At 40.8% G+C, this 19,610-nt stretch overlaps 1 protein-coding gene across 1 annotated transcript in view; it reads left to right on the forward strand.

Moving 5' to 3' along the window:
• The window catches only part of HECW2 (HECT, C2 and WW domain containing E3 ubiquitin protein ligase 2), a 180,073-nt gene that overhangs the window by 49,441 nt on the left and 111,022 nt on the right, over nt 1-19,610 (forward strand). The gene's annotated exons all lie outside the window — the stretch shown is intronic.

The following is a 19,610-nucleotide window of genomic DNA, read 5'->3' on the forward strand; positions in this document are numbered from 1 at the left end:
ACTTAACTTAACTTAACTTAATTTAATTTAATTTAATTTAATTTAATTTAAATATTTCTATGCCACTTAACTCCCAAAAGACTCTGGGTGGCTTACAACAGGATATAGAAAATACATTTAAAAACATCATAAAAGATTTAAAAACAGTTTAAAAAATCACATTCATACATATCATTCAGGACGGATCTTGCAATTCTGAGATCAATGGCCCCATGCCTGCCGGAAAAGCCAGGTCTTCAATGCTTCCTGGAAGGCCAATAGAGTAGGGGCAGTCTGGATCTCAGCGGGTAGTTGATTCTAGAGACCTGGAGAAGACCAATTCTGTCAGATCTTACCAGTCACTGGAAACTATAAGGTATAAGGTGGTCTTGAAGATAACGTGTCCATTAGCCAATTCAAGCCAACACCTTGAATTGAGCCCAGACACCAAGAGGGAGCCAATGCAGCTTGTGTAGGATTGGTGTAATGTAAACCTAGGTGCACCCACAACCACTTGCGTGACTGCATTCTGGACCAATTATTGTCTCTGAACACTCTTCGGGGTAGCCCCATGTAGAGTGCATTGCAATAATTCAACCGTGAAGTGAGAAGGGCAAGAGTGGCTGTGAGGAGAGCCTCCTGATCCAAGTAGGGTCACCATTGGTATACCAGATGAATCAGTGCAAAGGTCTCCTTAGCCACAGCTGTTAGATATTGATCTATTCCTAACTGTGGGTCTAGGAGGACACCCAAATTGTGAACCCGTTCTGAGAGGCAGGTCTTAGTTATGCATGCCAAGTCAGCCTCTTCCTCCAGAATTAAGTCCTGAACGAGGGGGGGGGGTATTAACAATAGACCTGGCATTAAGCAACAGCAGGCTGAGGCCAGGGACCTGACATCCCAAGTCACCAGTTATACAAGAGGGGCTGGAACAAGTAATCACTTTGAAATAGCGAGCTCCCCGAAAGCGGCTTACCCCATTCTCACCAGAACTACCTCTCCCAGCTACAACTGTAATACTCTACCTCTCAAACATCATAGAAATCCCCTCTCCCACATATAGGGCCCTCTTCCTTACCAGCAGGCTGGGCTCCCCACTCATACCAAGCCGAGGGTTATATCTGGATCGCCATCTGCTTCTGTTTACACACTCAGCATAGGGGGCTCCATTCTTTGCCTCTGGTTCACTCATTCTTCCTGAAACTCAGACACTCCCAATCCATCCCGACACTCTTTACACACACACACACACACACACACACACACACACACGCGCGCGCGTCTCTCCACCCCTAAGATAGAACCAATCTATACATTAGAACAGGATGATAAAACAGGATAATTAAAACAGAATAATAAAATTCACATTATAACTGCAACCCTAGATGGCTTGAAAGGGTAGTCTCTGGCAAAGTGAATTTTCAGAAAGAAAACACCACCTTGATATGGATTGTAATTAGGACTCATAATTGTGGCTTGCCAATGAAACACATCCTTTCCATCAGGGCCTGCAGAATACTGAACTAGTTTATTCCAGTTTGGGAGTGTGGGGAACAAACAGGTTCAGATGGGGGAAAAAAAACAGACTCCGCAACAGGCAAACAGTTATTTTTGTGTTTCTTCTTCTTTAATTCTTCCACAAGCCTCCTTATGGGTTACTTAGAGTCTGCCCAAATCCCCAAGCTGCTCTTGGGCTACTCCGAAGTTAGTTGTAGAAGGAGGGTGTGTGTGGAGATGCTGCCGATAACACAGGGGACAAAGCTTCCTCCCATTTCTAAAACCAATGACCCTCTGAAGTCATTCCTACAGCCTGCGGAAAAAGGAGCCTTGTAGGTTGGAGCCTTGATTGAAGAGCTCATTCTCCCTCAAGGAGAAGATTGGCACCAGCGCTGCTCATGATGGGGGAAATAAGCCAGGGTGGCGCAGCAGGTAGAGTGCTGTACTGCAGGCCACTGATGCTGACTGTAAATCTATAGGTCAGCAGTTCAAATTTCATCACCGGCTCAAGGTTGACTCAGCTTTCCATCCTTCTGATGTGGGTAAAATGAGGACCTGGATTGTGGGGGCAATATGCTGGCTCTGTCTTAGATCCTGAGTCTAAGTAGAAGGGCGGTATAAAAATCAATCAATCAATCAATCAAACAAACAAACAAACAAACAAACATATATACATATATACATATATACACACACACACACACACACACACAGAGACACACACACACATATATATGTCACATGTTTTTTTGCTGAATTTGAAAATTAAGGGAGACTAGGATAGATCTATTTCGGCCTTATTTTGGCCTCATCAGCTAGCCATACCCACTGGGACTTGAACCTGCAACCTTTGCCTTGTATATATACACATATACATATATGAAATTGTAAACCAGATTTAAGGGAATCTGCCTTTTCCATTGACTTTCCTTGTCAGGAGGTCGCAAAAGGGGATTGTGTGATCTTGGGACACAGCAACAATCATAAATATGAACCAGTTACCAAGCAGCTGAATTTTGATCACATGATCATGGGGATGCTGCAAACGTCACAACTATGAAAAACAGTGATAGAGCACACTTTGCACTACTGTTGTAACTTTGAATGGTCCTTAAATGATCTGTTGTAAGTCAAGGACTACCTGTAGTGTGGAAGGATGTGATCAATCTAAACGACAATCTTCTGGACTAAGATCTGAGGAGACAATTATACTATTCTAGATGAGAAACAACCAGAGACCAGTGAAGGACTACCAACATTTTTACTACCACATTGTGGGTGTGGCTTATGCAAGATGCCCTGCATTTTCTTTCAACTCCTTTCAGTGCAAATTGGGTGCTCTGGGATGGAGCTCCATTTCCCCCCCTCGGTCCGGGCAGCGGCCCACCCCTGCCAAAGACCATATGCTGCAATCTACCTTGTCAGTAACTCCCAGATCCTATTCAACAAGTGAAACTTAGCATCTTATCTGTAAAATCAATAAGTGGGTAGGAATTCAGCTGATCTACAATGAGGAAGTGTAGGATTTACTGTTCTCAGTAATTTTCATTAACAATGAATGTGTTTGTTTTGATCGTCTCTTTTCCTACTATATAAAACAAGACATCCTGTTTTAACTATCTTGCACAATCTTTAATTCAATAGCATTTGGGGAAGGAGTACTGAATAAATTTCAAAACCACAGGAATGGTTTTTTGTAATCATGGCTGTTCATACTATTATATTACATAATGAAAGTTGGGCCATGTGCTTATATCCTTTTTTTGTAACTTATTTCTGTGATATACTGTACATACTGTTTTTCTTTTGGTGTGTATTAAAATGAAGGTATATTTCTGAATTTAAAGATCAGTGGAGATTCTACTGTTAATGAAAATAATAGCTAGTATTAGCTAAAAACAAATTATAAAAAAGCTTTGTTGATCAGATAATCTACTTTATTATTATTTTTTTCTTCCATTCAATTGTGTCTGATTTTCTGCCTGGACAGATCCCTTCAGCTTTCTGGGCTGGGTTTTCTAGCAGTGGTTAGCTAATTGCTTCCTTCCTAGGACTCATAGAAAGTTATTGATTTAAGGTCTCCTAGCTGATTTTGTGCTTAAAACAAGATTAGAATTCACCTTTTCACAATTTCTAGCTTGAAGTTTTAAACCACTACACCAAATTTGTTCTCCCTTTGTTGATACAGTAGCATAAAAATGATATTTTTTCCTATTTAATTGTATAACTGCATCATTGTGATGTTTTTCCTTGAGATTATCTATTTGCTCCTTTTTTCAGACTTGTTTAAAATTTGATTTTCAGGGCTTAGGAAATAAATCCCACAACTGAACGATCCTTTGATATAACTAATGTGCTTTATATTTTAGGTTATTTCTAGTTTAGCATAATAGGTAACTCATGAGAGTTGAGATGTCTGTAGTTTGATGAACTGATATATAGTTATCATAGCCAACTGTTTTATTAAGGTGGTATAAGAAAATACATTGCACAACAGACGGAAATTCTTTAAAGAATTTGACCTGATATCAAATTAAGTCATTCCTTTCTTTTCTTTCTTCAAGTGGCATAGATTACATTCACTTTAGGTTTTATGCAGTTTGTCTTACGCATAAGAAGGGTCTCTGGTCTGCTGCCAGAGAAATGCAGCACTTCAGTTACACTTTTTTCCTTCAAATACTGGAGAGCTATTTCAAGGAGAATCATTTAGATCAGGGGCCTCAAAGTCGATTTCATTAAGGCCTGCATCAGGTTGTGTTTGATCTCTGAGGGAGGTGTGTGTGGCCAGGATGTGTGGCAAGCTTGATGTCACTTGTGTTGGGTGCCTGTGGTGGCCCGAGTGCACTACCAAAGAAAACAAGCTCCCGAGCTCCGGTTTTGGCTTCAACAGCCTCCTGCAACCCTCTGCCAGCGAAAATGGAGCTTTGGAGGGGGGCATGGGTGGCCCTCATGGGTTCTGTTTTTGATAATAGAGACACTACGGACCAGTCTTTTGCTATTTCCAGGGCAGCCCTGTGGGCCCGATCTAAGCACCCTGTGGGCTATATCTGGTCTCCACGCATTGAGTTTGGTACTCCTGATTTAAATGAAGGAAAATACTGACAGATTAAAATAAAGTCTGTTCCCCATCTCTTATTTTTTCCTGTCTTCCTGACTGGATAGGCATTGATATTAAATATTTTTTTATTATTTTGTGAAAGGGATTTATTTGAAGAGACTGAAATTGTTTAAAATAATTGGGATTGTAATTGGGATTATGACTGCTTTATAATTAATAGGTTTCTTTTTTAATATGGGGTTTTATAATTTTAGATTATGTTTTACTTCTTTTTATTGTTCTGTATCTATTTGTGTTCTATTTATATTATTATTGTAAGCTGCCCTGAGTCCTTCGGGATTGGGCTGCATGAAAGTTAAATAAATAAATAAATAAATAGTTGCTTTTCTGTAGAAAAGTGAATAATTTAAAATTTCTAGTTAATTGTATGAACCTTAGTATGTGTCCTTGTTTAAGTATACTAAATTTGATTCATTCATTAAAAATGTTTATTGCTTTGTTAGTTGTTAATATAATTCAACGTATTGTTCACTAGTATATCCAATCACTATGGAAATAATTGAATGATTGGTTGATTGGTTATGTGCCCTTCATTGAGTGTCAGCACTTAGCTGCCAAACTCCTTGTCCATGGGACGGATGTGTTAAGTGCTGACTAGACCCCCGTCCAGTTTACAGAAGGGGAAAGCTTGTTGTGCTTGGATATATCTGTATTTTGATAACTTTGTGTACCTATATTTAACAACTCTTTGTATATATTGTTATTTGTTTGTAATTTAATAACTTTTTGTGTATGCACAGATTATGTATGTGTATGTATGTATGTGTGTGTGCGTGTGGGTATATGTATGTATGCATATGTATACACACACACACACACTTATAAAAGTATACCACAGGAAGAAAAACCGAAAGATGGGAGATATAGTAGGTGGACAATTGTTCAATAGAAGAATGTAGTACAGTAAGACCTCACTTATCGCTGGTGTTACGTTCCAGACCCGGCCGCGATAGGTGAAATCCGCGATGGGGAATTTATCGACTGATAGTACAGTAATACCTCATGATACGAATTTAATTGGTGCAAGGAAGAGGTTCGTAAGACGAAAGGTTCGTAAGACGAAACATTGTTTCCCATAGGAAACAATGTAAAGTCAATTAATCCATGCAACCAAAAAACCCCCGCAAAAAAACGGCTTTCGGCGACTGCTGGGAAGATGCGCGGCTGTTTTAAAAGGTGACAGCCGGCCTGGGGGGCTTGCCAGCACCCCCCCAAACCCGAGTTCGGGGTTCGGGGGGGTGCCGGCAAGCCCCCCAGGCCGGCTGCGACCTTTTAAAACACCCGCGCCGCTTCCCAGCTGTCTCCTGAAGCCGAACGCTAAAGCCGAACTTCCGCGTTCGGCTTCGGAAGACAGCTGGGAAGCGGCGCGGGTGTTTTAAAAGGTCGCAGCTGGCCTGGGGGGCTTGCCAGCACCCCCCCGAACCGGGGTTTGGGGTTCAGGGGGGTGCTGGCAAGCTCCCCAGGCCGGCTGCGACCTTTTAAAACACCCGCGCCGCTTCCCAGCTGTCTCCTGAAGCCGAACGCTAAAGCCAAACTTCCGCGTTCGGCTTCGGGAGACAGCTGGGAAGCAGCGCGGCTGTTTTAAAAGGTTGCAGCCGGCCTGGGGGGCTTCCCAGCAACCTCCTGAACCGAACCCGGGGTTCAGCAAAATTTTGCCTCTTCTTACGAACTTTGTTCGAGTTACGAACCGGCGTTCGGGAGGCTTCTGGGAAGCCCCGCCGCGTGGCTTCCCAGAGGTCTCCGAACGCTGGTTCGTAACTCGAAAAAAGTTCGTAAGAAGAGGCAAAATTTTTCTGAACCCCGGGTTCGTATCACGAGTTGTTCGTAAGACGAGGGGTTCGTATCTTCAGGTACCACTGTACTTATTTAAGTATTTATATTGTAATTGTTTGGTAAGTTTTTATTGTTTTAAGTGTTTATAAACCCTTCCCACACAGTATTTATTTTAGATACAGTATTTAAATACAGTATTTACAATTTTAGATATATATTTTTTGAAAAACCTGCCGATCGAGTCCCGCGGGCTGTTTAAATCTGCCGATCGACTTCCTCAGAAACCCGCGAACCACCGAAGATCTGTGAATGATTTTTCTCATTAATATTTCTTGAAAACCCGCGATGAAGTAAAGCCGCAGTAGGTGGAGCGCGGTATAGCGAGGGACTGCTGTAATCTGTAGACCAGATCGAATACCTTCAAACCTCTGTAAAAAATGTCTTGGTCTGGACACAATTTTCTTAAACTATCTTAGAGTGAAGCAGGCATGAGCACAAGACAGGAGCATCTTAAATGCAAGTTGCTTAAATGTGTATCTTAAACCTAGGTACATAATCTGTAGAGCAGATATAAGGGACTGATATAAGTTGCAGGTGATATTCAAGATAGTAATGGTAAAAAAGGATCTCTTTCAACAGAATAAACATTAAGTCAAGTAGCAAATGCAATTTAGTTTAAATGTCTAAAGTGTGAAGCATTTGGAGCAAATAAACAACCTGACTTTCTTTTTGCACAGATGGGTTTAATAACAAAGAAAATGTTGTGGATTTTTATTGGGCAGCTCAGTGGCTAAGATTAGTAAGCAATGCAGCATCTCTCTCTCTCCCCCCCCCCTCAAAACAAAAACAACTCTGTGCCAGGAAATCACTAAGGAAAAGGCTGAAAAAGTGTTATATATCTGGTACATTGTACACTTCTGGTCATTATATTTGATAAGGAATAAAATGGATTAAAAATGCATAGGAGAAAAATTAAAATGACCAGGAGCATCAAACTTCTTTCTTATGAGAAAAAGAAGCAGAAGGAGAAATAAGGTGTCTACGATCTTGTTTAGAGAAAGGACTCTCTTTTAACATTGTGATGGCCAGTAAGTTAGGGAGGTGTTATAAAGAGATTGGATAAATTCAGGGAGGACAGGTCAACTGAGGACCATTTGTTTTGAAATTCAGTGTTATTTTCAGGTTGGGAGTAGCATTGTAGGAGAATAAATGTGTGAGAGAGGTATCATATCTCTTTGTCTCCTGCTTGTGGGGACATCTGAGGCATCTGTGATCAACAAATCACTGGATGAACATGGACCTTGGTCAGATCAGGGTTATTTCTATGTTTTTATATTCTTCTCGGGTTTATTTATGGATTACTCAGTCCTATTACGGTATATCATTGTGGATTAAAATGGGAAAGAACTGTAGGTTTAACAGCACATCTTATCAGTTAGCAGTCAGCTCTATTTTTAAAAAATTCAGACATGACGGCATACCGAAAATTTGTAAAAAAGCTGGAAAGCAGTTAGATCTTCTTTACTAATGTTGTATGGTGCATCTGATGCTCTTCCAGAAATTGTTTATGATTGAACCAAGTTATTTCTAATCTGGTATTGATGTTCGTCCATCGCGTTCAAAGAGGACCTTGACACTTAACAGGTTGTGGGCTGTCCCACAACGTGTCCACAGGTGGCTGGTAAGGCCTATAGGGGCATGAAATGTTCTGCCACATGTTGGGCAGACATGTTTGTTTATTCATTTTATTTTGTTTTGTTTTATTTTATTGATTTGTTTTGTCAAGTACGTATTGGTGGTATACAAAGATATAATAATATTTATATACATACTAGTAAAAGAGAAACATTAGGACAGGGGACAGAAGGTACTCTGGTGTATGTGTGGGTGCCATTGTCACAGCATTTGCAGCTCTGGTATAATTTGATGTTTGCAGATGCAAGACACTTTTTATGAGGTGATGCTTCCAGATTCTTTTCTTCCAGTGAGAACATTTCCTTAATTGGGTTTGCTGAGAACTCTCTGAAATAGTAAGAGATGAGGCAAAGTTCATTTTTCTTCTTCCCTGTTCTTCCTTCCATGTTGGTTTGAAGAAGTTGCTTATCTCCTTGATTAGTTTCCACCCATTGCTTCTTGTCTTGCGTTCAGGTGCTTTGGAGAATAGCTTGACCCCCTCTTTTTTGTGGAAACAGCACCTCAAATATTGGAAGACTGCTATCATGTTACCCAAGTCCTTCTTTTTATTAAACTAGACATACCCAATTCCTGCAACCATTTTTCATACATTTTGTTTTTCATTGGGCAAGCATTCTTACTAAATAACAACCTTGAACTGTAGCCCCATTATACCAGGTCCCCCAGAAAGAAATGCACCACATTTCCCCCCTCAGTTTACAGTAATGGTTTGAATGTGAAATTTAGATACATATTATTTGAATTGTCAGGAGTGCATGTACAAATTTTGCATTTCTTCAGACAGATAGCGTATCTGCAGTAGTGTTTCAAAATGGCGTCTGTAAGTGATGTACATTACAAGCAGCGTGTTGTCATTGAATTTCTCACTGCGGAGAAGGAAATTGTTGGGAACATTCACAAAGATTTGTGTATGGAGAATCTGCAGTCGACAGAAGTACAGTTAGTCGCTGGGCACAGAGGGTGAGGCCATTAGAAGACGGTTCGGCAGAACTCCAAGGCTTCGTGACCAGAACAAGGAGTGGTACTGGCAGGGCACATACGCCCTTGTGTCTCACTGGAAGAAGGCCACAGAACAGGACAGAGATTACGTGGAAAAATAGGGAGTGCAGAAGAAACATCATTCTTTTTGTGTGTAAGTTTCATTGTGTTCAATAAATAATTGTTGAAGAAAAAAACCGTCGCCCATTACTTTCTGGGCGACCTTTGTATTCTGGCAGTTACTCCAATACAGGTAGTCCTTGAGTTACAACAGTTCATTTAGTGACTGTTAAATCCCTATGTAAATAGTTATCTCTATGCAAAAGCTGTCTCTGTACTATAAATGGTTAAAAATAGAAGTCGCGCCTGATTGGTTAAGACGCTGACAGTTCTCTTTTGGCGGGAGCCTGAAAAGTATAAAAGGAGCGTCTTGGCTCTGTAAAGCCAGACGCGTTCCAGCTGAATGTCACTTTCTAAAAGAGCTGAAATAAAGGAACCGTCAGTTTAGCCTTCCTGTCTCTGGACTCTTCACTGGCGACGTCGGACGGACGAACCCTCGCTCTCCACCATGAACAACCTGCCTGTCGGAAGGGCTCCTGAGTTCTTCGATCCGGAGAAGTCGACCTGGGACGGCTACATCGCCAAGTTCAAGATCTTCCTCGAAGCTGCTGGGATGAGAGACGCCGACAACGAGTGCAAGCGGGCAATCTTCCTGAACTACTGCGGCTTGGAGATTTTTGATCTCGCCCAGACCCTGACAGATCCACTACCGGCCAACTCCGTCGCTTGGGACATCCTGAAAATCAAGCTCGCTGCCCACTTCAAGCCCACGAAGCCGGCCATCGTATTCCGGCATCAATTCTCGAGAATGGGCCAACTCGACTCCGAGTCAATAAACCAGTACGCTACGCGTCTCCGTACGGTGCTGTCAAAATGTAAATTTGACAACCCAGAAGCTCGCCTCATAGATGCCCTCATTTTCGGCATGAAAAACGCTACGGTCCGCAACAAGCTCCTCACAGAAGATGAGCCTTCTCTCCAAGCAGTCATCAAGCTGGCACAAACCGCAGAAGTCGCCGACGCTGCTGCCAAGGAGTTAAAGAAAAATGACAAGCAGGAAGTCGTCGCTCAGATCGACTCCCAAACTTCCCGCGCTGAGTCCCCAGACGACCTCAGCCCACCTGCCTTCTCTGAGGACAGCTGTTTCCTGCTGCAACAGGACCAGTCGAGACAACCCAGACACCCTCGCCCCATCGCCCCATGCTCCGGCTGCCGGGGAAACCATCTGCACCAACGCTGCCCTTTCCGGGATGCCATCTGCCGCCGCTGCAACCGCCGGGCCCACATCGCCGAAGCCTGCAGAGCCCCCATGCCAGAAGACTCTTTCTCTACCCAGCGACCTCCTAGGTTCCAGAACCAATTAGCCCAATCGGTTTTCCGGCCGCAGGAACTACTCAAACTTCAACCGCGACTACGCAAGAGGTAAAAAACATTTTCCCGTCAATAGCACGGTAACGAAAGACAGGAGCAAAATCATAATTTCACTGCTCCTTAACAACAAACCGTGCAACATGGAACTGGACACTGGGTCTAAGTATACCATTATGCCTTGGGAGAAGCTAAAATTGTATATGCCTAGTCTCTCAAAATCTGCTCTTCTTCCTACTGCATTAGTCATTAAGGATTTTCAGGGGGGAGTAATACCAATGTTGGGAAAGGCAAATGTACCAATATTGTTCAAGAATGTGAAATATAACCTCCCTTTGATTGTTGTTTCAGGGGCTAGGCACTCTCTTCTAGGATTAGCATGGATGGATCCCCTGGGCATTGAAACCTCTGGTATTTGTAATGTCAAAACTAATGACATCCCTAACTTCTTGCAGGAGTTTCCTGAGGTCTTTAGCTCCACTTTGGGGTCTTACAAAGGACCACCAATCTCTTTTTCTATCGACCCTAAAGTTCCCCCTGTAAGGCTCAAACCTCGTAGGGTTCCCCTACCACTTCTTCCAAAGCTGGATCTCCAGCTTGACAAACTTATAAGTCAGGGCATTTTAGTTCCAGTGGACCAAGGGCCTTGGGAAACACCCATAGTCATGCCTTTGAAGCCGGATGGCTCCTTGAGGGTTTGCGCTGACTATAAGTCAACGCTTAATAAGGCTCTACAACACCACCCTTACCCTATTCCAGTTGTTCAACAAGTACTTCACTCCCTGGGGGAAGGGAAAGTGTTCGCCAAGATCGATTTGGCACAAGCTTATCAACAGCTCCCTGTAGATGAGCTAACCGCTCTCGCGCAGACTATTGTCACCCACAGAGGTGCGTTTAAATGTACACGATTGCAATTTGGGGTAAGCATAGCCCCTGGGATTTTTCAAAGCATAATGGAACGATTATTGTCAGGAATTAAGGGCACCATTCCCTATTTTGATGACATATTAATTTCAGGGGAGAACCAGTCCCAACTTAACCAGAGAATAAGGGAGGTATTAAATAGGCTACAAACTAAAGGTCTAAGAATTAAACCAGACAAGTGCGTTTGGGGAACTAACAGTGTGGAGTTTTTAGGCTATAGGATTGATGGCGAAGGCATCCATCCAACTACTGAGAAACTAAAAGCCATTAGAGAAGCCCCAGAACCACAGAATAAGACAGAATTACAGGCATTTTTAGGCCTTCTAAATTTTTATTCTGTTTTTTTAAAGCAGAAGGCAACAGCAGCAGAGCCTCTACATCGGCTGCTACAGAAAGGAGCTCCTTGGACTTGGGGGAGAACTGAGCACGAAGCCTTTTTGCAAATAAAGCAATTGTTAACTTCTAAAAGTGTAGTCGTTCAGTATAGCACTTTGCTCCCCGTCAGGCTTACGTGTGATGTGTCCCCGTATGGAGTAGGGGGTGTCCTGGCACATGTCCTGCCTAACGACACAGAAGCCCCAATTGCATTTTTTTCTAGGACAATGACTAGCACCGAGAGAAACTACAGCCAGCTAGATAAAGAGGCTTTAGCCATAGTGGCTGGGGTAAAGAAATTTCACAATTACCTTTTTGGCAGGAGATTTGAGTTAGTCACTGATCACAAACCTTTGCTAGGCCTGCTAGCCCCTAACAAACCCACACCTCCTTTTATGTCTCCTCGACTAATCAGATGGGCATTATTCCTTTCAGGTTACCAGTATGATCTTATCCATAAAGGAGGGAAAGCCATAAATCACGCAGATGGTTTAAGTAGGTGCCCCATGGCAGAAATAGTTGAGGACCCAGCCCCATCTGCAGATGTATTAATGCTAGAGCTTGAAGACAACCCACTAACCACTGCAAAAGAGGTAGCTGACCATACTCAGCAAGATCAGGTTTTACAAAAGGTGGTGAATTGTGTGCTCAAAGGGTGGCATAGCGACTATTTAGATGGAAACTTGGCTGATTTTAAAAACAAAAGACTGGAACTGTCATATGTAAAAGGGTGTCTTTTGTGGGGAGATAGAGTAATCATTCCTGAAAGTCTAAGAACTAAAGTGCTAACTCTGTTACATGTGGGGCATCCAGGTATTGTAAGAATGAAGGGATTAGCTAGGGGGCACTTATGGTGGCCTGGTCTGGATGCAGACATTGAAAGGTGGGTAGCAAAGTGTGACCCATGCCAAGAGTCACGGCCAAATTCCCCCAAAACAACTCCAGTTGAGTGGGAACAACCTACAGGGCCCTGGTCCAGGATCCATATAGATTTTGCAGGGCCAGTGGGGTCTCAATATTTCTTAATAGTAGTAGATGCATTTTCAAGGTGGGTTGAAATTACAGTATTGCCATGAATAATATAACTACAAGTGCTACCATTAAGGTTTTGCGCCATCTGTTTGCCACCCATGGGTGTCCTGACATATTAGTGTCAGACAATGGACCCCAATTGACAGCCAGGCAATTTGAGTTGTTCTTAGATAACTTGGGTGTCAGACATGCCCTCATCTCGCCTTACTCGCCATGGGCTAACGGGTTGGTAGAACAGTACGTTCGTGTGGCAAAGAAAGCATTGCGCAGGTCAGGTCCTGGGGAAGTGCAACAGCATCTAGACCAATTTTTATTGGCACAACATATCACCCCTAATTCTGCCACCCACAAAAGTCCTGCTGAAATTTTAATGGGAAGGAAACTTAGATCCCCACTGGATAGATTGCATCCAAGGTATTGTACTCATAACTATATGTATGTAATTCCTGAAAGACAATTGTACTTAGGTCAAAGTATTTTTGCAAAATTTTTTGATGGGGGGTTAAATTGGATGAAGGGGACAATTGTACAACAAACAGCCCCTAAAACTTATATTGTAAGGTTGGACGATGGCCGAATGTGGAAAAGGCACATCGACCACTTGCGAAGGTGCCAAGAGGCCTCCCCTGTACAACCCGCTAATACAAATTCTTCCCCTTCGCTAGACTTTAACATGCAACCCGTCTTAATGGACTTGCAAATCGACTTACCACGACGGGAAATGTCCTCCAGCAACACCGAACCATCTTCGTCCTCGGAGGTCGGTGTTGTGCCTGCCGACTCAACACTGAGGGCTCAGCCTCGGCCCCGGCCGACTAGTGGAGGTACTAGCGAACCGACCTCCTCTTCTGTTGAAAGCAAGGATTCAAATGAATTGCGCAGGTCAGAAAGGACTCTTCGCAGGCCAAGCCGATTGGACGATTTTGTCACATGGCTTGCTGACTGACTTGTCTCTGACTAAGGAGGGAGGGGTGTTAAATCCCTATGTAAATAGTTATCTCTATGCAAAAGCTGTCTCTGTACTCTAAATGGTTAAAAATAGAAGTCGCGCCTGATTGGTTAAGACGCTGACAGTTCTCTTTTGGCGGGAGCCTGAAAAGTATAAAAGGAGCATCTTGGCTCTGTAAAGCCAGACGCGTTCCAGCTGAATGTCACTTTCTAAAAGAGCTGAAATAAAGGAACCGTCAGTTTAGCCTTCCTGTCTCTGGACTCTTCAGTGACTATTTGAAGTTACAACAGCATTGAAAAAAGTGACATTTTCACATGACCATTGCAGCATCCTCTTGGTCATGTGATCAAAATTCAGATGCTTAGCAACTAACTCATATTTATGATAGTCGCATTGCCCTTGGATCATGTGATCCCCTTTTGCGACCTTCTGACAAGCAAAGTCAATGGGAAAATCAGATTCACTTAACAACCATGTTGCTAGCTTAACAAGTGTAGTGATTCACTTAATAAGTGTGGCAAGAAAGATTGCCACAAATGGGGCAAAACTCTTTTAACAAATGTTTTACTTAAAGTTTGGCTAAATTGTGGTCATAAGTCGAGGACCATATTTTATACAGTGAATTTAAGATTTGCCTACTTTAGAGATTGGCTGCATCTTGTGACATTTTAATCATTTTTCTTCTGTAACATATCACAAAAGTAAGTTGAAACTGAGTTTGGAGGAAAATATTTTTATTAAATGTTCCAGAACATCTTTCTGGCCCTCCTTTTCTTTCCACGAGGAGAGGGCAAGTACCAATGGGAAAATTCAGAAACCTGATAACATCTAATTGTGTGGGAACTGTAATAATAAAAAATAAACATACAAGGTAAACATTCTGTCCAAAATTAAAGTGCTTTGCAATTGTGTGACTGGATTGTGTGACTGGATTGTTTGATTGATTAATACATTGGGTTTTCAGCTATAATTTTTTAATGTATTTGATTTGTCTTGTACGCTTTGTTTTTATATTTATTCTGTGATCCGCCCCGAGTTTTCGGAGAAGGGCGGCATACAAATCTAATAAATAATAATAATAATAGTAATAATTAATTAGAATTTTATCTGTTATATGGTGGTGTTTTTAAAAAAATTTAACGAGACCAACTAAACTTCAGAAAAGTAAATACACATTCTTATTTCTTTATTTAATGAAAAAAATATATCCAAGTTAGCATGTTTCATTTTATACCTTTCTGTATTGAAGGGTTTGGGTTTTTTTTGGTTTTTTTGGTGGTTGGGGAAAGATAAATATGAGAATGTAATAGTTCTTTTTTTGGTTTCCTTAGTACTGTATCTGTTGTTTTGAATTTTTCTATATGTATTCTCCCCTGAAACTGACAAATGTTACCTTGGCAATGAGAGCTATTATAGAATTACAGTACTGTACTTAGTTTCTGCTATGCATTGTGTCATTATATTTCTAATATAATTTTAGGGTAAAGTGTATTTATCAAGACTAAGAAACACCTCCCTTCCCTTAAAAAAAAGGAGAAAAGGGGACAGATGGGTGGGGATGCGACTGCAGTGCTATTAATAGGAGGAATACTAAATCAAGTCAAATAGTAAACCATGTTTGAGGATATTTATGGAAACTCCTTTTTCTGTAACTAGGCACCTATCTGTTGTTCAGATCTTGCCAGAGTAATCTGAGCATAACATATACTCTGCAGCTGCAGGCCCAAACTTCTCTACACCAGAGGGAGTTTACTAAGTTATTTAATTGTATTGTCATCTGTGATTGGATAACATATTGAAACAGGAAGTGTCTAGTTCTTATATAGGAAAAGACCAGTTTTTGACATTGTCCCCTCTGAAACAAAGGGTTCAATCCCATTGGAGTTTTTGTTGTAAAGTTTACTGTTTGTATCAGTGCTTTGTAACTTTAACTATTTCCTTCCGAATTCCCTAATATTACACAGTCCTTGGCTGCTGTCCAGTGATGTTTGAGGTTATTATTATATTTTTCTATTTATGGCCTCTTAAGAAAAACAGGTTAAAAACTCATTAAAATTACTGAATACTCCACTTTACTCATTTTAAAGAAAACCCCAAAGAATCCTACAACAGCAGTTTGCATGAAGAGGTGTCCACTTAATGGATAGCAAAAAGGTAAAATGAAATTGGAGTTAAATTTTGAACAATTTTATGATATTTACAGTAATGACATAGTTTTATAAGATTGCCTACTGGTTGAAAAGCCTTACAGATAGATTACATAGTAATAATCTTTCCCATGTACCTGACCAACTGTTGCCTCATTGTCTAAGGAAATATTTCTCCTTACCTTTGATAATGCAATAAGCAACATACAAATTGTAGCCTTATAACATTTGTAAAATGTTAATTTCAGAGATTTTTTACACAGGAACTAATCCAGAAATAAATTGCAATAAATAGGTCACAGTTCAGTGTTTAAGATGAATATATAAGTTCAAATTAAATTGCAAATATTGTGGCTTAATTATATATGTATGATTTTCCATAGCCGGAACGAATAGTTTTGAAGTCCATATAACACTATCTATCCTCATTATATTTTAATATATTTATGATACTTAATGCTTTTGAAGCAATGGTGAAGAATGAATCTCTTTATTTAGATGTCTGGATTGTGATGTGAATTACTAATGAAAGTGAACTGTGTATTTTGAACCCATGTGCAACTGACCAGCTTAATCATTAATGTATAAGATATTATTAAAGTATAAAATATTTAAAGTTAAAGTGCCTTACAGGAAAAATATAATGTCAAAACCAATGATGCAGTTTTGAGGAGCTGTAGTCTTGTTTTTTTACTACAAATAAAAGAGCTCAATATATGGGATGCAATCTAGATGAAGTAAACACATTTAACCCATTCAGAGCAAAAGGGATTAAAGCTTGCACTTAAATATTTAAGAGGTGTTTGAATATAAACTGAGTGCTGTACTGGGTTCTTCTGAGACTGTATGTTTATGATGTTTGAAAATATTTCTAAAATAAAATATTCTAACGTGCAAGTCAGAATCATTGATAAGTCATCAGGAGAGGATGACATGGAGGATTGTATGAGAAATCATAGTTATTTTTTCAACCATTATGTGTTGAAGGATTAGTTTATGCATATTTTCAAACTTGAGGTTTATTGGCTCTTCATTGATTGATGATACCTGCTTTGTGAAAGTTTTCAGATTGTTCACAGTTTCAGAATTATGTGCTGTACTGAATTTCTGGGGGTTTGGAGACAATTTATTCTTCTAACAATCTGGTGGGCCACCAGTATATAGCTTAATTTCTTTGTTCCATTTCTTTTGGTGAATTTAAAGGCAAGGCTGAGAGACTTCTGCTGGCTTTTAAAGAGCTGGTGGTCCATCATCTCAAGAAAGTTGTTGAGTCAGGTTGCTGCTTCAGAGGATCCTTGAAGAAATGAATTATCTGGACCCTTTTCAGTCAGGTTTTAGACTAGAATATAGTATTAAGTTGGTATTAATTGACATTGATCATTTTTGGCAGCACTGAGATGGTTGTAGTGCATCCACCCTGGCCCATGATCTCTATGCAACCTTCAATACCATTAATCATAGTAACCTGGATCAGTTTAGGGGAGTGGAAATTGGGAGCTTTGTGTTACAAAGTTTCTCCCCTTTTCTTCAGGGCTGATTCTAGTTGGTAATGGGGGTGGGAGAGAAAGATGTTTAGCTCCCTACATTGTTGGTTTTGTCAGGACTGTGTTTTTTCCCTACTCCTGTTTAACATTACAAGAATTCTCTGTGTGAGGTTGTCCATTGGCTTGGAGTTATGTATTATGAGCATGCTGATATTGCATTGTTTCTATCTCTAGCTGTCATGGTTTCTGGAAGCTGTAAGGTCTGGGATTGGGAAGAATAATCTTTGGTTTAACTCTGGCAAAGTGACTATGATTTTTAAGACTCCCAGATCTTGTCAATTTTTAAAATTTTTGATGGGGTAGCAGTTATCCAAACAGAACCAGACACAGTTTGGGGTTTATCTTGGATTCATAGTTGTAGCCTGGAGGACTGAACTATCCAAGTGCCAATTGTGCCCTTTACTGCACCAAGAGTAGTCATGGTCACTTATGCCTTGATCACCTTCTATCTGGATTATTGAAATGTGGTCTACATGGGGTTGTTCTTAAAGACCATTTGGAAGCTGCAATTGTTCCAGAATGCAGTGGTATAGGTAGTTATTAGTGTCCCATGACATAATGTAACATTATTACTATGAAAGCTGCAAAAATTTCCGGAAGACTTCAAAGCACAATCAAAGGTTTTTAAAAACTATGTAGCACAGGGCAGTCAAACTCGCAGCCTGCAGGCCAGATGTGTATGTGATAGCTGTGCTCTTGTCTGGGTTAGAGCAGGGGGAAAAATCTCAATACATTATGTGACAATGCCGTGACGATGCAAGTTTTACACCCCTGATGTAGCACTATGATGAGTATTTGCAGAACCTTCTGTAAGATGTTAAACCCAGCTCATGCTATAAGGGTGTCAAACAAATATAGAAAACTCCTTGTTTTCCAAGCTTAAGTATAGTATAAGGGCAGACTAGATGGATCATGAGGTCTTTTTCTGTCGTCAGTCTTCTATGTTTCTAAGCTTCACTACCGAGTATGCAAGTTTAGTTGGAAGCTTAGCTAGTCCTATACTATTTGTTGTGTGGGAAATTCATTGGGGTGTGTGTGTGTGGAGGGGTATGTGTGTGTGAGGTTATGTTTATTTGTCCCCCCATTATGGATCTTTATATAATCCCCACAAAACTTCAGAGTCTTCAGCAACAGCTTGGAAACTTGTTGTAAGCCAGTTTCTAATTGATTAATCAGGACCAGCTGATTTTACTTTATTTTTGTTATTTTGATTTACTTTGTATTGTTTTATTTCTATAAGCAAATACCTAATATGCCAAGGTAATGCTGCATTGTTTATATTCTGTCTGAGTTGATTTGTCTAAGCATTTCTGTATGCCAATGAATTCTTTTTGAATCGCTGAAATACATAGGCTTTCCCAAATACCTTTAGAGTTAGTTTTCCCACCATTCTATTGTCTCTTCACAAGATGTATGATAAACACAAGCATCTGTTTATTGGCAATGTCTGGACTAAATCCTAGAAAGTCTTGATCACCCACTGAGCCCTCTGTTTCTTGTTAATGTTTGATCTGCTGTTGGATGTAGCAAAAAGAATCTCATTATAGTTTATAGATAGTCATTTTTGTTTCTAAGAAAGTAAAAGAAGTAACATGATTGTTTTATTATATTTATATTACTCATATGACAGTTTTAATGCTTAATGAGAATATCTCTGAGTCCGCCTTCTGCCGCACGAATCCCAGCGACCGGTAAGGTCCCACAGAGTTGGCCTTCTCCAGGTTCCGTCGATGAAACAATGTTGTCTGGCGGGACCCAGGGGAGGAGCCTTCTCTGTGGCAGCCCCGACCGTCTGGAACCAACTCCCCCCAGAGATTAGGATTGCCCCCACCCTCCTTGCCTTTCGCAAACTCCTTAAAACCCACCTCTGTCATCAGGCATGGGGAAATTGATTCCCCTGGGCCGTTCCCGCTTTACGTATGGTTTGTATGAGATGTATGATTGTTTTTTATATTAAGGGTTTTAAATTGTTTTGAACTATTGGATTTGTATTGTTCTGTTGTTGTGAGCTGCCCCGAGTCTTCGGAGAGGGGCGGCATACAAATCTAAATAAATAAATGAATGAATGAATGAATGAATGAACGAACGAACGAACGAACGAACGAACGAACGAACGAACGAACGAACAAACAAACAAACAAACAAACAAACAAACAAACAAACAAACAATC

Source organism: Erythrolamprus reginae, chromosome 1, assembly GCF_031021105.1.
Source record: "Erythrolamprus reginae isolate rEryReg1 chromosome 1, rEryReg1.hap1, whole genome shotgun sequence".
NCBI classification, from domain to species: Eukaryota; Metazoa; Chordata; class Lepidosauria; order Squamata; family Dipsadidae; genus Erythrolamprus; species Erythrolamprus reginae.